Source organism: Puntigrus tetrazona, chromosome 20, assembly GCF_018831695.1.
Source record: "Puntigrus tetrazona isolate hp1 chromosome 20, ASM1883169v1, whole genome shotgun sequence".
Classification (NCBI taxonomy): Eukaryota; Metazoa; Chordata; class Actinopteri; order Cypriniformes; family Cyprinidae; genus Puntigrus; species Puntigrus tetrazona.
In genome coordinates, this window is record NC_056718.1 from 2,063,066 (window position 1) to 2,076,513 (window position 13,448).

General features: G+C 38.2%; 11 non-coding genes across 11 annotated transcripts; all 11 read right to left on the reverse strand.

Moving 5' to 3' along the window:
• Positions 1–719: 719 nt before the first annotated feature.
• Positions 720–930, reverse strand: LOC122325667. Its single transcript, XR_006247403.1, has one exon. It is a non-coding gene; the product is annotated as a small nucleolar RNA U3 (small nucleolar RNA).
• Positions 931–1,961: 1,031 nt separating this feature from the next.
• Positions 1,962–2,173, reverse strand: LOC122325654. The gene has a single exon (XR_006247390.1). It is a non-coding gene; the product is annotated as a small nucleolar RNA U3 (small nucleolar RNA).
• A 1,034-nt stretch (positions 2,174–3,207) lies between these two features.
• LOC122325656 lies at positions 3,208–3,417 on the reverse strand. The gene has a single exon (XR_006247392.1). It is a non-coding gene; the product is annotated as a small nucleolar RNA U3 (small nucleolar RNA).
• Positions 3,418–4,451: 1,034 nt separating this feature from the next.
• LOC122325619 lies at positions 4,452–4,663 on the reverse strand. The gene has a single exon (XR_006247358.1). It is a non-coding gene; the product is annotated as a small nucleolar RNA U3 (small nucleolar RNA).
• Positions 4,664–5,700: 1,037 nt separating this feature from the next.
• On the reverse strand, positions 5,701–5,911 carry LOC122325659. The gene has a single exon (XR_006247395.1). It is a non-coding gene; the product is annotated as a small nucleolar RNA U3 (small nucleolar RNA).
• Positions 5,912–6,943: 1,032 nt separating this feature from the next.
• LOC122325648 lies at positions 6,944–7,154 on the reverse strand. Its single transcript, XR_006247385.1, has one exon. It is a non-coding gene; the product is annotated as a small nucleolar RNA U3 (small nucleolar RNA).
• Positions 7,155–8,189: 1,035 nt separating this feature from the next.
• LOC122325637 lies at positions 8,190–8,399 on the reverse strand. Its single transcript, XR_006247375.1, has one exon. It is a non-coding gene; the product is annotated as a small nucleolar RNA U3 (small nucleolar RNA).
• A 1,032-nt stretch (positions 8,400–9,431) lies between these two features.
• On the reverse strand, positions 9,432–9,643 carry LOC122325663. Its single transcript, XR_006247399.1, has one exon. It is a non-coding gene; the product is annotated as a small nucleolar RNA U3 (small nucleolar RNA).
• Positions 9,644–10,676: 1,033 nt separating this feature from the next.
• On the reverse strand, positions 10,677–10,885 carry LOC122325661. The gene has a single exon (XR_006247397.1). It is a non-coding gene; the product is annotated as a small nucleolar RNA U3 (small nucleolar RNA).
• A 1,031-nt stretch (positions 10,886–11,916) lies between these two features.
• LOC122325638 lies at positions 11,917–12,126 on the reverse strand. The gene has a single exon (XR_006247376.1). It is a non-coding gene; the product is annotated as a small nucleolar RNA U3 (small nucleolar RNA).
• A 1,032-nt stretch (positions 12,127–13,158) lies between these two features.
• Positions 13,159–13,370, reverse strand: LOC122325657. The gene has a single exon (XR_006247393.1). It is a non-coding gene; the product is annotated as a small nucleolar RNA U3 (small nucleolar RNA).
• Positions 13,371–13,448: the final 78 nt, after the last annotated feature.

The window sequence follows — 13,448 nt, forward strand, 5'->3', positions numbered from 1 at the left end:
CGTTCCCAATCCCCTCAAAGTCTACTGTCAACCTAAGATGTGGAATACCAACCTGCCTATATAGCCTCCTGGGTGCTCCTTTGTTGTCTACCAGTCAAAGTGAAAATGTAGAAAATCTTTTAGAAGCACAACATGCCAAATAATTGTGCTCAAGTCTCAAAACTTTCAATGATTTGCTAATAGGCGGCGATCGTTGTAAACCCATGAACCAGTTTGTACATGGGCCTCACCTAATCTCAGAACAATATTGTGAATTTTTTTGCTCAGATTTCAATGGCACATTTGACATAAAACAATTTTTATTGTACTCAGCAACCAAGATCTCCACAAGAGGAAAAAAAACATTATGTACACACTTATTATTAAATGCTATTACATGAATGGCATGTAATAGAATGCACTTTCAACCAGATATTTGCCACTGGTTTTCAAAAGGTGTTTTCTTGACACGTCGGAGCTGTCTTTCACTTGCTTTTAAACACTCTGAACAACTGGCATCAACAACCCACAAAGTTCTCACACTAATCACTTTGTCAGACAAATGGTTTAATTCACTTATCTGCTTAAAAACAATTTTATCACATCTAACTTGCAACTAAACCTGTGCTTGGTTTTGAGTTGTGTTTTTCAAAGTAACTAAACCACACCATTGGGAAGAAACCTTAAATTCTTAAACTTCATTTACAATCAATATAAATTTTAACACAAATCATAGCAACTCCACTCGGACACACACCCTTTCGTCTATATTGCTATAAGCAATAAAGAACGTTCATCAACAACAGAGCCTGCAACCAAAGCCACAGCTCCATCTTTGATTCACTCTCAGAAAGGAGCATCACAACTCATCATCGTGGGTTGGGAGACAAACGCTTTCAAAACACATTTCCAAGCAAAAAACTATAGAAATGATCCTGAAAATATAGTCTTAAACTTAGAATGCAGCACAAACGGATTTCCATTCTGAAACAGCACTCCTCTAAGATGGTTTTGCACAGTTGACTTCTGTGGGCTTTAAAGTTTGTGCAAACTTTCTGCACATTTTAGAGCAGGTGTGCCCAATCCTGCTCCAGCAAAATTCAGCTCCAACTCTAATCAAACACACCTGCCTTTAATTTCCAAGCGATCCTGATGACCTTAATTAGTTACTTCAGGTGTGTTTAATTAGACTTGGAGCTGAACTTTGCAAGAGAGTCGATCACCAGGAGTAGGATTGGGAACCCCTGCTTTACAGCTAAAAGCACGTTCCCAATCCCCTCAAAGTCTACTGTCAACCTAAGATGTGGAATACCAACCTGCCTATATAGCCTCCTGGGTGCTCCTTTGTTGTCTACCAGTCAAAGTGAAAATGTAGAAAATCTTTTAGAAGCACAACATGCCAAATAATTGTGCTCAAGTCTCAAAACTTTCAATGATTTGCTAATAGGCGGCGATCGTTGTAAACCCATGAACCAGTTTGTACATGGGCCTCACCTAATCTCAGAACAATATTGTGAATTTTTTTGCTCAGATTTCAATGGCACATTTGACATAAAACAATTTTTATTGTACTCAGCAACCAAGATCTCCACAAGAGGAAAAAAACATTATGTACACACTTATTATTAAATGCTATTACATGAATGGCATGTATTAGAATGCACTTTCAACCAGATATTTGCCACTGGTTTTCAAAAGGTGTTTTCTTGACACGTCGGAGCTGTCTTTCACTTGCTTTTAAACACTCTGAACAACTGGCATCAACAACCCACAAAGTTATCACACTAATCACTTTGTCAGACAAATGGTTTAATTCACTTATCTGCTTAAAAACAATTTTATCACATCTAACTTGCAACTAAACCTGTGCTTGGTTTTGAGTTGTGTTTTTCAAAGTAACTAAACCACACCATTGGGAAGAAACCTTAAATTCTTAAACTTCATTTACAACCAACATAAATTTTAACACAAATCATAGCAACTCCACTCGGATCACACCCTTTTCGTCTATATTGCTATAAGCAATAAAAAACGTTCATCAACAACAGAGCCTGCAACCAAAGCCACAGCTCCATCTTTGATTCACTCTCAGAAAGGAGCATCACAACTCATCATCGTGGGTTGGGAGACAAACGCTTTCAAAACACATTTCCAAGCAAAAAACTATAGAAATGATCCCTGAAAATATAGTCTTAAACTTAGAATGCAGCACAAACGGATTTCCATTCTGAAACAGCACTCCTCTAAGATGGTTTTGCACAGTTGACTTCTGTGGGCTTTAAAGTTTGTGCAAACTTTCTGCACATTTTAGAGCAGGTGTGCCCAATCCTGCTCCAGCAAAATTCAGCTCCAACTCTAATCAAACACACCTGCCTTTAATTTCCAAGCGATCCTGATGACCTTAATTAGTTACTTCAGGTGTGTTTAAATTAGACTTGGAGCTGAACTTTGCAAGAGAGTCGATCACCAGGAGTAGGATTGGGAACCCCTGCTTTACAGCTAAAAGCACGTTCCCAATCCCCTCAAAGTCTACTGTCAACCTAAGATGTGGAATACCAACCTGCCTATATAGCCTCCTGGGTGCTCCTTTGTTGTCTACCAGTCAAAGTGAAAATGTAGAAAATCTTTTAGAAGCACAACATGCCAAATAATTGTGCTCAAGTCTCAAAACTTTCAATGATTTGCTAATAGGCGGCGATCGTTGTAAACCCATGAACCAGTTTGTACATGGGCCTCACCTAATCTCTCAGAACAATATTGTGAATTTTTTTGCTCAGATTTCAATGGCACATTTGACATAAAACAATTTTTATTGTACTCAGCAACCAAGATCTCCACAAGAGGAAAAAAACATTATGTACACACTTATTATTAAATGCTATTACATGAATGGCATGTATTAGAATGCACTTTCAACCAGATATTTGCCACTGGTTTTCAAAAGGTGTTTTCTTGACACGTCGGAGCTGTCTTTCACTTGCTTTTAAACACTCTGAACAACTGGCATCAACAACCCACAAAGTTCTCACACTAATCACTTTGTCAGACAAATGGTTTAATTCACTTATCTGCTTAAAAACAATTTTATCACATCTAACTTGCAACTAAACCTGTGCTTGGTTTTGAGTTGTGTTTTTCAAAGTAACTAAACCACACCATTGGGAAGAAACCTTAAATTCTTAAACTTCATTTACAATCAATATAAATTTTAACACAAATCATAGCAACTCCACTCGGACCACACCCTTTCATCTATATTGCTATAAGCAATAAAGAACGTTCATCAACAACAGAGCCTGCAACCAAAGCCACAGCTCTATCTTTGATTCACTCTCAGAAAGGAGCATCACAACTCATCATCGTGGGTTGGGAGACAAACGCTTTCAAAACACATTTCCAAGCAAAAAACTATAGAAATGATCCTGAAAATATAGTCTTAAACTTTAGAATGCAGCACAAACGGATTTCCATTCTGAAACAGCACTCCTCTAAGATGGTTTTGCACAGTTGACTTCTGTGGGCTTTAAAGTTTGTGCAAACTTTCTGCACATTTTAGAGCAGGTGTGCCCAATCCTGCTCCAGCAAAATTCAGCTCCAACTCTAATCAAACACACCTGCCTTTAATTTCCAAGCGATCCTGATGACCTTAATTAGTTACTTCAGGTGTGTTTAATTAGACTTGGAGCTGAACTTTGCAAGAGAGTCGATCACCAGGAGTAGGATTGGGAACCCCTGCTTTACAGCTAAAAGCACGTTCCCAATCCCCTCAAAGTCTACCGTCAACCTAAGATGTGGAATACCAACCTGCCTATATAGCCTCCTGGGTGCTCCTTTGTTGTCTACCAGTCAAAGTGAAAATGTAGAAAATCTTTTAGAAGCACAACATGCCAAATAATTGTGCTCAAGTCTCAAAACTTTCAATGATTTGCTAATAGGCGGCGATCGTTGTAAACCCATGAACCAGTTTGTACATGGGCCTCACCTAATCTCAGAACAATATTGTGAATTTTTTTGCTCAGATTTCAATGGCACATTTGACATAAAACAATTTTTATTGTACTCAGCAACCAAGATCTCCACAAGAGGAAAAAAAAACATTATGTACACACTTATTATTAAATGCTATTACATGAATGGCATGTAATAGATTGCACTTTCAACCAGATATTTGCCACTGGTTTTCAAAAGGTGTTTTCTTGACACGTCGGAGCTGTCTTTCACTTGCTTTTAAACACTCTGAACAACTGGCATCAACAACCCACAAAGTTATCACACTAATCACTTTGTCAGACAAATGGTTTAATTCACTTATCTGCTTAAAAACAATTTTATCACATCTAACTTGCAACTAAACCTGTGCTTGGTTTTGAGTTGTGTTTTTCAAAGTAACTTAACCACACCATTGGGAAGAAACCTTGAATTCTTAAACTTCATTTACAATCAATATAAATTTTAACACAAATCATAGCAACTCCACTCAGACCACACCCCTTTCGTCTATATTGCTATAAGCAATAAAGAACGTTCATCAACAACAGAGCCTGCAACCAAAGCCACAGCTCCATCTTTGATTCACTCTCAGAAAGGAGCATCACAACTCATCATCGTGGGTTGGGAGACAAACGCTTTCAAAACACATTTCCAAGCAAAAAACTATAGAAATGATCCCTGAAAATATAGTCTTAAACTTAGAATGCAGCACAAACGGATTTCCATTCTGAAACAGCACTCCTCTAAGATGGTTTTGCACAGTTGACTTCTGTGGGCTTTAAAGTTTGTGCAAACTTTCTGCACATTTTAGAGCAGGTGTGCCCAATCCTGCTCCAGCAAAATTCAGCTCAACTCTAATCAAACACACCTGCCTTTAATTTCCAAGCGATCCTGATGACCTTAATTAGTTACTTCAGGTGTGTTTAATTAGACTTGGAGCTGAACTTTGCCAAGAGAGTCGATCACCAGGAGTAGGATTGGGAACCCCTGCTTTACAGCTAAAAGCACGTTCCCAATCCCCTCAAAGTCTACTGTCAACCTAAGATGTGGAATACCAACCTGCCTATATAGCCTCCTGGGTGCTCCTTTGTTGTCTACCAGTCAAAGTGAAAATGTAGAAAATCTTTTAGAAGCACAACATGCCAAATAATTGTGCTCAAGTCTCAAAACTTTCAATGATTTGAATAATGCTAATAGGCGGCGATCGTTGTAAACCCATGAACCAGTTTGTACATGGGCCTCACCTAATCTCAGAACAATATTGTGAATTTTTTTGCTCAGATTTCAATGGCACATTTGACATAAAACAATTTTATTGTACTCAGCAACCAAGATCTCCACAAGAGGAAAAAAACATTATGTACACACTTATTATTAAATGCTATTACATGAATGGCATGTAATAGAATGCACTTTCAACCAGATATTTGCCACTGGTTTTCAAAAGGTGTTTTCTTGACACGTCGGAGCTGTCTTTCACTTGCTTTTAAACACTCTGAACAACTGGCATCAACAACCCACAAAGTTATCACACTAATCACTTTGTCAGACAAATGGTTTAATTCACTTATCTGCTTAAAAACAATTTTATCACATCTAACTTGCAACTAAACCTGTGCTTGGTTTTGAGTTGTGTTTTTCAAAGTAACTAAACCACACCATTGGGAAGAAACCTTAAATTCTTAAACTTCATTTACAATCAATATAAATTTTAACACAAATCATAGCAACTCCACTCAGACCACACCCCTTTCGTCTATATTGCTATAAGCAATAAAGAACGTTCATCAACAACAGAGCCTGCAACCAAAGCCACAGCTCCATCTTTGATTCACTCTCAGAAAGGAGCATCACAACTCATCATCGTGGGTTGGGAGACAAACGCTTTCAAAACACATTTCCAAGCAAAAAACTATAGAAATGATCCTGAAAATATAGTCTTAAACTTAGAATGCAGCACAAACGGATTTCCATTCTGAAACAGCACTCCTCTAAGATGGTTTTGCACAGTTGACTTCTGTGGGCTTTAAAGTTTGTGCAAACTTTCTGCACATTTTAGAGCAGGTGTGCCCAATCCTGCTCCAGCAAAATTCAGCTCCAACTCTAATCAAACACACCTGCCTTTAATTTCCAAGCGATCCTGATGACCTTAATTAGTTACTTCAGGTGTGTTTAATTAGACTTGGAGCTGAACTTTGCAAGAGAGTCGATCACCAGGAGTAGGATTGGGAACCCCTGCTTTACAGCTAAAAGCACGTTCCCAATCCCTCAAAGTCTACTGTCAACCTAAGATGTGGAATACCAACCTGCCTATATAGCCTCCTGGGTGCTCCTTTGTTGTCTACCAGTCAAAGTGAAAATGTAGAAAATCTTTTAGAAGCACAACATGCCAAATAATTGTGCTCAAGTCTCAAAACTTTCAATGATTTGCTAATAGGCGGCGATCGTTGTAAACCCATGAACCAGTTTGTACATGGGCCTCACCTAATCTCAGAACAATATTGTGAATTTTTTTGCTCAGATTTCAATGGCACATTTGACATAAAACAATTTTTATTGTACTCAGCAACCAAGATCTCCACAAGAGGAAAAAAAAACATTATGTACACACTTATTATTAAATGCTATTACATGAATGGCATGTATTAGAATGCACTTTCAACCAGATATTTGCCACTGGTTTTCAAAAGGTGTTTTCTTGACACGTCGGAGCTGTCTTTCACTTGCTTTTAAACACTCTGAACAACTGGCATCAACAACCCACAAAGTTCTCACACTAATCACTTTGTCAGACAAATGGTTTAATTCACTTATCTGCTTAAAAACAATTTTATCACATCTAACTTGCAACTAAACCTGTGCTTGGTTTTGAGTTGTGTTTTTCAAAGTAACTAAACCACACCATTGGGAAGAAACCTTAAATTCTTAAACTTCATTTACAATCAATATAAATTTTAACACAAATCATAGCAACTCCACTCGGACCACACCCCTTTCATCTATATTGCTATAAGCAATAAAGAACGTTCATCAACAACAGAGCCTGCAACCAAAGCCACAGCTCCATCTTTGATTCACTCTCAGAAAGGAGCATCACAACTCATCATCGTGGGTTGGGAGACAAACGCTTTCAAAACACATTTCCAAGCAAAAACTATAGAAATGATCCCTGAAAATATAGTCTTAAACTTAGAATGCAGCACAAACGGATTTCCATTCTGAAACAGCACTCCTCTAAGATGGTTTTGCACAGTTGACTTCTGTGGGCTTTAAAGTTTGTGCAAACTTTCTGCACATTTTAGAGCAGGTGTGCCCAATCCTGCTCCAGCAAAATTCAGCTCCAACTCTAATCAAACACACCTGCCTTTAATTTCCAAGCGATCCTGATGACCTTAATTAGTTACTTCAGGTGTGTTTAATTAGACTTGGAGCTGAACTTTGCAAGAGAGTCGATCACCAGGAGTAGGATTGGGAACCCCTGCTTTACAGCTAAAAGCACGTTCCCAATCCCCTCAAAGTCTACTGTCAACCTAAGATGTGGAATACCAACCTGCCTATATAGCCTCCTGGGTGCTCCTTTGTTGTCTACCAGTCAAAGTGAAAATGTAGAAAATCTTTTAGAAGCACAACATGCCAAATAATTGTGCTCAAGTCTCAAAACTTTCAATGATTTGCTAATAGGCGGCGATCGTTGTAAACCCATGAACCAGTTTGTACATGGGCCTCACCTAATCTCAGAACAATATTGTGAATTTTTTTGCTCAGATTTCAATGGCACATTTGACATAAAACAATTTTTATTGTACTCAGCAACCAAGATCTCCACAAGAGGAAAAAAAAAAACATTATGTACACACTTATTATTAAATGCTATTACATGAATGGCATGTATTAGAATGCACTTTCAACCAGATATTTGCCACTGGTTTTCAAAAGGTGTTTTCTTGACACGTCGGAGCTGTCTTTCACTTGCTTTTAAACACTCTGAACAACTGGCATCAACAACCCACAAAGTTCTCACACTAATCACTTTGTCAGACAAATGGTTTAATTCACTTATCTGCTTAAAAACAATTTTATCACATCTAACTTGCAACTAAACCTGTGCTTGGTTTTGAGTTGTGTTTTTCAAAGTAACTAAACCACACCATTGGGAAGAAACCTTAAATTCTTAAACTTCATTTACAATCAATATAAATTTTAACACAAATCATAGCAACTCCACTCGGACCACACCCCTTTCATCTATATTGCTATAAGCAATAAAGAACGTTCATCAACAACAGAGCCTGCAACCAAAGCCACAGCTCCATCTTTGATTCACTCTCAGAAAGGAGCATCACAACTCATCATCGTGGGTTGGGAGACAAACGCTTTCAAAACACATTTCCAAGCAAAAACTATAGAAATGATCCTGAAAATATAGTCTTAAACTTTGAACGCAGCACAAACGGATTTCCATTCTGAAACAGCACTCCTCTAAGATGGTTTTGCACAGTTGACTTCTGTGGGCTTTAAAGTTTGTGCAAACTTTCTGCACATTTTAGAGCAGGTGTGCCCAATCCTGCTCCAGCAAAATTCAGCTCCAACTCTAATCAAACACACCTGCCTTTAATTTCCAAGCGATCCTGATGACCTTAATTAGTTACTTCAGGTGTGTTTAATTAGACTTGGAGCTGAACTTTTGCAAGAGAGTCGATCACCAGGAGTAGGATTGGGAACCCCTGCTTTACAGCTAAAAGCACGTTCCCAATCCCCTCAAAGTCTACTGTCAACCTAAGATGTGGAATACCAACCTGCCTATATAGCCTCCTGGGTGCTCCTTTGTTGTCTACCAGTCAAAGTGAAAATGTAGAAAATCTTTTAGAAGCACAACATGCCAAATAATTGTGCTCAAGTCTCAAAACTTTCAATGATTTGCTAATAGGCGGCGATCGTTGTAAACCCATGAACCAGTTTGTACATGGGCCTCACCTAATCTCAGAACAATATTGTGAATTTTTTTGCTCAGATTTCAATGGCACATTTGACATAAAACAATTTTATTGTACTCAGCAACCAAGATCTCCACAAGAGGAAAAAAACATTATGTACACACTTATTATTAAATGCTATTACATGAATGGCATGTATTAGAATGCACTTTCAACCAGATATTTGCCACTGGTTTTCAAAAGGTGTTTTCTTGACACGTCGGAGCTGTCTTTCACTTGCTTTTAAACACTCTGAACAACTGGCATCAACAACCCACAAAGTTCTCACACTAATCACTTTGTCAGACAAATGGTTTAATTCACTTATCTGCTTAAAAACACATTTTATCACATCTAACTTGCAACTAAACCTGTGCTTGGTTTTGAGTTGTGTTTTTCAAAGTAACTAAACCACACCATTGGGAAGAAACCTTAAATTCTTAAACTTCATTTACAATCAATATAAATTTTAACACAAATCATAGCAACTCCACTCGGACCACACACCCTTTCATCTATATTGCTATAAGCAATAAAGAACGTTCATCAACAACAGAGCCTGCAACCAAAGCCACAGCTCCATCTTTGATTCACTCTCAGAAAGGAGCATCACAACTCATCATCGTGGGTTGGGAGACAAACGCTTTCAAAACACATTTCCAAGCAAAAACTATAGAAATGATCCCTGAAAATATAGTCTTAAACTTTGAATGCAGCACAAACGGATTTCCATTCTGAAACAGCACTCCTCTAAGATGGTTTTGCACAGTTGACTTCTGTGGGCTTTAAAGTTTGTGCAAACTTTCTGCACATTTTAGAGCAGGTGTGCCCAATCCTGCTCCAGCAAAATTCAGCTCCAACTCTAATCAAACACACCTGCCTTTAATTTCCAAGCGATCCTGATGACCTTAATTAGTTACTTCAGGTGTGTTTAATTAGACTTGGAGCTGAACTTTGCAAGAGAGTCGATCACCAGGAGTAGGGATTGGGAACCCCTGCTTTACAGCTAAAAGCACGTTCCCAATCCCCTCAAAGTCTACTGTCAACCTAAGATGTGGAATACCAACCTGCCTATATAGCCTCCTGGGTGCTCCTTTGTTGTCTACCAGTCAAAGTGAAAATGTAGAAAATCTTTTAGAAGCACAACATGCCAAATAATTGTGCTCAAGTCTCAAAACTTTCAATGATTTGCTAATAGGCGGCGATCGTTGTAAACCCATGAACCAGTTTGTACATGGGCCTCACCTAATCTCAGAACAATATTGTGAATTTTTTTGCTCAGATTTCAATGGCACATTTGACATAAAACAATTTTTATTGTACTCAGCAACCAAGATCTCCACAAGAGGAAAAAAAACATTATGTACACACTTATTATTAAATGCTATTACATGAATGGCATGTATTAGAATGCACTTTCAACCAGATATTTGCCACTGGTTTTCAAAAGGTGTTTTCTTGACACGTCGGAGCTGTCTTTCACTTGCTTTTAAACACTCTGAACAACTGGCATCAACAACCCACAAAGTTCTCACACTAATCACTTTGTCAGACAAATGGTTTAATTCACTTATCTGCTTAAAAACAATTTTATCACATCTAACTTGCAACTAAACCTGTGCTTGGTTTTGAGTTGTGTTTTTCAAAGTAACTAAACCACACCATTGGGAAGAAACCTTAAATTCTTAAACTTCATTTACAATCAATATAAATTTTAACACAAATCATAGCAACTCCACTCGGACCACACCCTTTCGTCTATATTGCTATAAGCAATAAAGAACGTTCATCAACAACAGAGCCTGCAACCAAAGCCACAGCTCTATCTTTGATTCACTCTCAGAAAGGAGCATCACAACTCATCATCGTGGGTTGGGAGACAAACGCTTTCAAAACACATTTCCAAGCAAAAACTATAGAAATGATCCTGAAAATATAGTCTTAAACTTAGAATGCAGCACAAACGGATTTCCATTCTGAAACAGCACTCCTCTAAGATGGTTTTGCACAGTTGACTTCTGTGGGCTTTAAAGTTTGTGCAAACTTTCTGCACATTTTAGAGCAGGTGTGCCCAATCCTGCTCCAGCAAAATTCAGCTCCAACTCTAATCAAACACACCTGCCTTTAATTTCCAAGCGATCCTGATGACCTTAATTAGTTACTTCAGGTGTGTTTAATTAGACTTGGAGCTGAACTTTGCAAGAGAGTCGATCACCAGGAGTAGGATTGGGAACCCCTGCTTTACAGCTAAAAGCACGTTCCCAATCCCCTCAAAGTCTACTGTCAACCTAAGATGTGGAATACCAACCTGCCTATATAGCCTCCTGGGTGCTCCTTTGTTGTCTACCAGTCAAAGTGAAAATGTAGAAAATCTTTTAGAAGCACAACATGCCAAATAATTGTGCTCAAGTCTCAAAACTTTCAATGATTTGCTAATAGGCGGCGATCGTTGTAAACCCATGAACCAGTTTGTACATGGGCCTCACCTAATCTCAGAACAATATTGTGAATTTTTTGCTCAGATTTCAATGGCACATTTGACATAAAACAGTTTTTATTGTACTCAGCAACCAAGATCTCCACAAGAGGAAAAAAAAACATTATGTACACACTTATTATTAAATGCTATTACATGAATGGCATGTATTAGAATGCACTTTCAACCAGATATTTGCCACTGGTTTTCAAAAGGTGTTTTCTTGACACGTCGGAGCTGTCTTTCACTTGCTTTTAAACACTCTGAACAACTGGCATCAACAACCCACAAAGTTCTCACACTAATCACTTTGTCAGACAAATGGTTTAATTCACTTATCTGCTTAAACACATTTTATCACATCTAACTTGCAACTAAACCTGTGCTTGGTTTTGAGTTGTGTTTTTCAAAGTAACTAAACCACACCATTGGGAAGAAACCTTAAATTCTTAAACTTCATTTACAATCAATATAAATTTTAACACAAATCATAGCAACTCCACTCGGACCACACCCCTTTCATCTATATTGCTATAAGCAATAAAGAACGTTCATCAACAACAGAGCCTGCAACCAAAGCCACAGCTCCATCTTTGATTCACTCTCAGAAAGGAGCATCACAACTCATCATCGTGGGTTGGGAGACAAACGCTTTCAAAACACATTTCCAAGCAAAAACTATAGAAATGATCCTGAAAATATAGTCTTAAACTTTGAACGCAGCACAAACGGATTTCCATTCTGAAACAGCACTCCTCTAAGATGGTTTTGCACAGTTGACTTCTGTGGGCTTTAAAGTTTGTGCAAACTTTCTGCACATTTTAGAGCAGGTGTGCCCAATCCTGCTCCAGCAAAATTCAGCTCCAACTCTAATCAAACACACCTGCCTTTAATTTCCAAGCGATCCTGATGACCTTAATTAGTTACTTCAGGTGTGTTTAATTAGACTTGGAGCTGAACTTTGCAAGAGAGTCGATCACCAGGAGTAGGATTGGGAACCCCTGCTTTACAGCTAAAAGCACGTTCCCAATCCCCTCAAAGTCTACTGTCAACCTAAGATGTGGAATACCAACCTGCCTATATAGCCTCCTGGGTGCTCCTTTGTTGTCTACCAGTCAAAGTGAAAATGTAGAAAATCTTTTAGAAGCACAACATGCCAAATAATTGTGCTCAAGTCTCAAAACTTTCAATGATTTGCTAATAGGCGGCGATCGTTGTAAACCCATGAACCAGTTTGTACATGGGCCTCACCTAATCTCAGAACAATATTGTGAATTTTTTTGCTCAGATTTCAATGGCACATTTGACATAAAACAATTTTTATTGTACTCAGCAACCAAGATCTCCACAAGAGGAAAAAAAAACATTATGTACACACTTATTATTAAATGCTATTACATGAATGGCATGTATTAGAATGCACTTTCAACCAGATATTTGCCACTGGTTTTCAAAAGGTGTTTTCTTGACACGTCGGAGCTGTCTTTCACTTGCTTTTAAACACTCTGAACAACTGGCATCAACAACCCACAAAGTTCTCACACTAATCACTTTGTCAGACAAATGGTTTAATTCACTTATCTGCTTAAACACATTTTATCACATCTAACTTGCAACTAAACCTGTGCTTGGTTTTGAGTTGTGTTTTTCAAAGTAACTAAACCACACCATTGGGAAGAAACCTTAAATTCTTAAACTTCATTTACAATCAATATAAATTTTAACACAAATCATAGCAACTCCACTCGGACCACACCCCTTTCGTCTATATTGCTATAAGCAATAAAGAACGTTCATCAACAACAGAGCCTGCAACCAAAGCCACAGCTCCATCTTTGATTCATTCTCAGAAAGGAGCATCACAACTCATCATCGTGGGTTGGGAGACAAACGCTTTCAAAACACATTTCCAAGCAAAAAACTATAGAAATGATCCCTGAAAATATAGTCTTAAACTTTGAACGCAGCACAAACGGATTTCCATTCTGAAACAGCACTCCTCTAAGATGGTTTTGCACAGTTGACTTCTG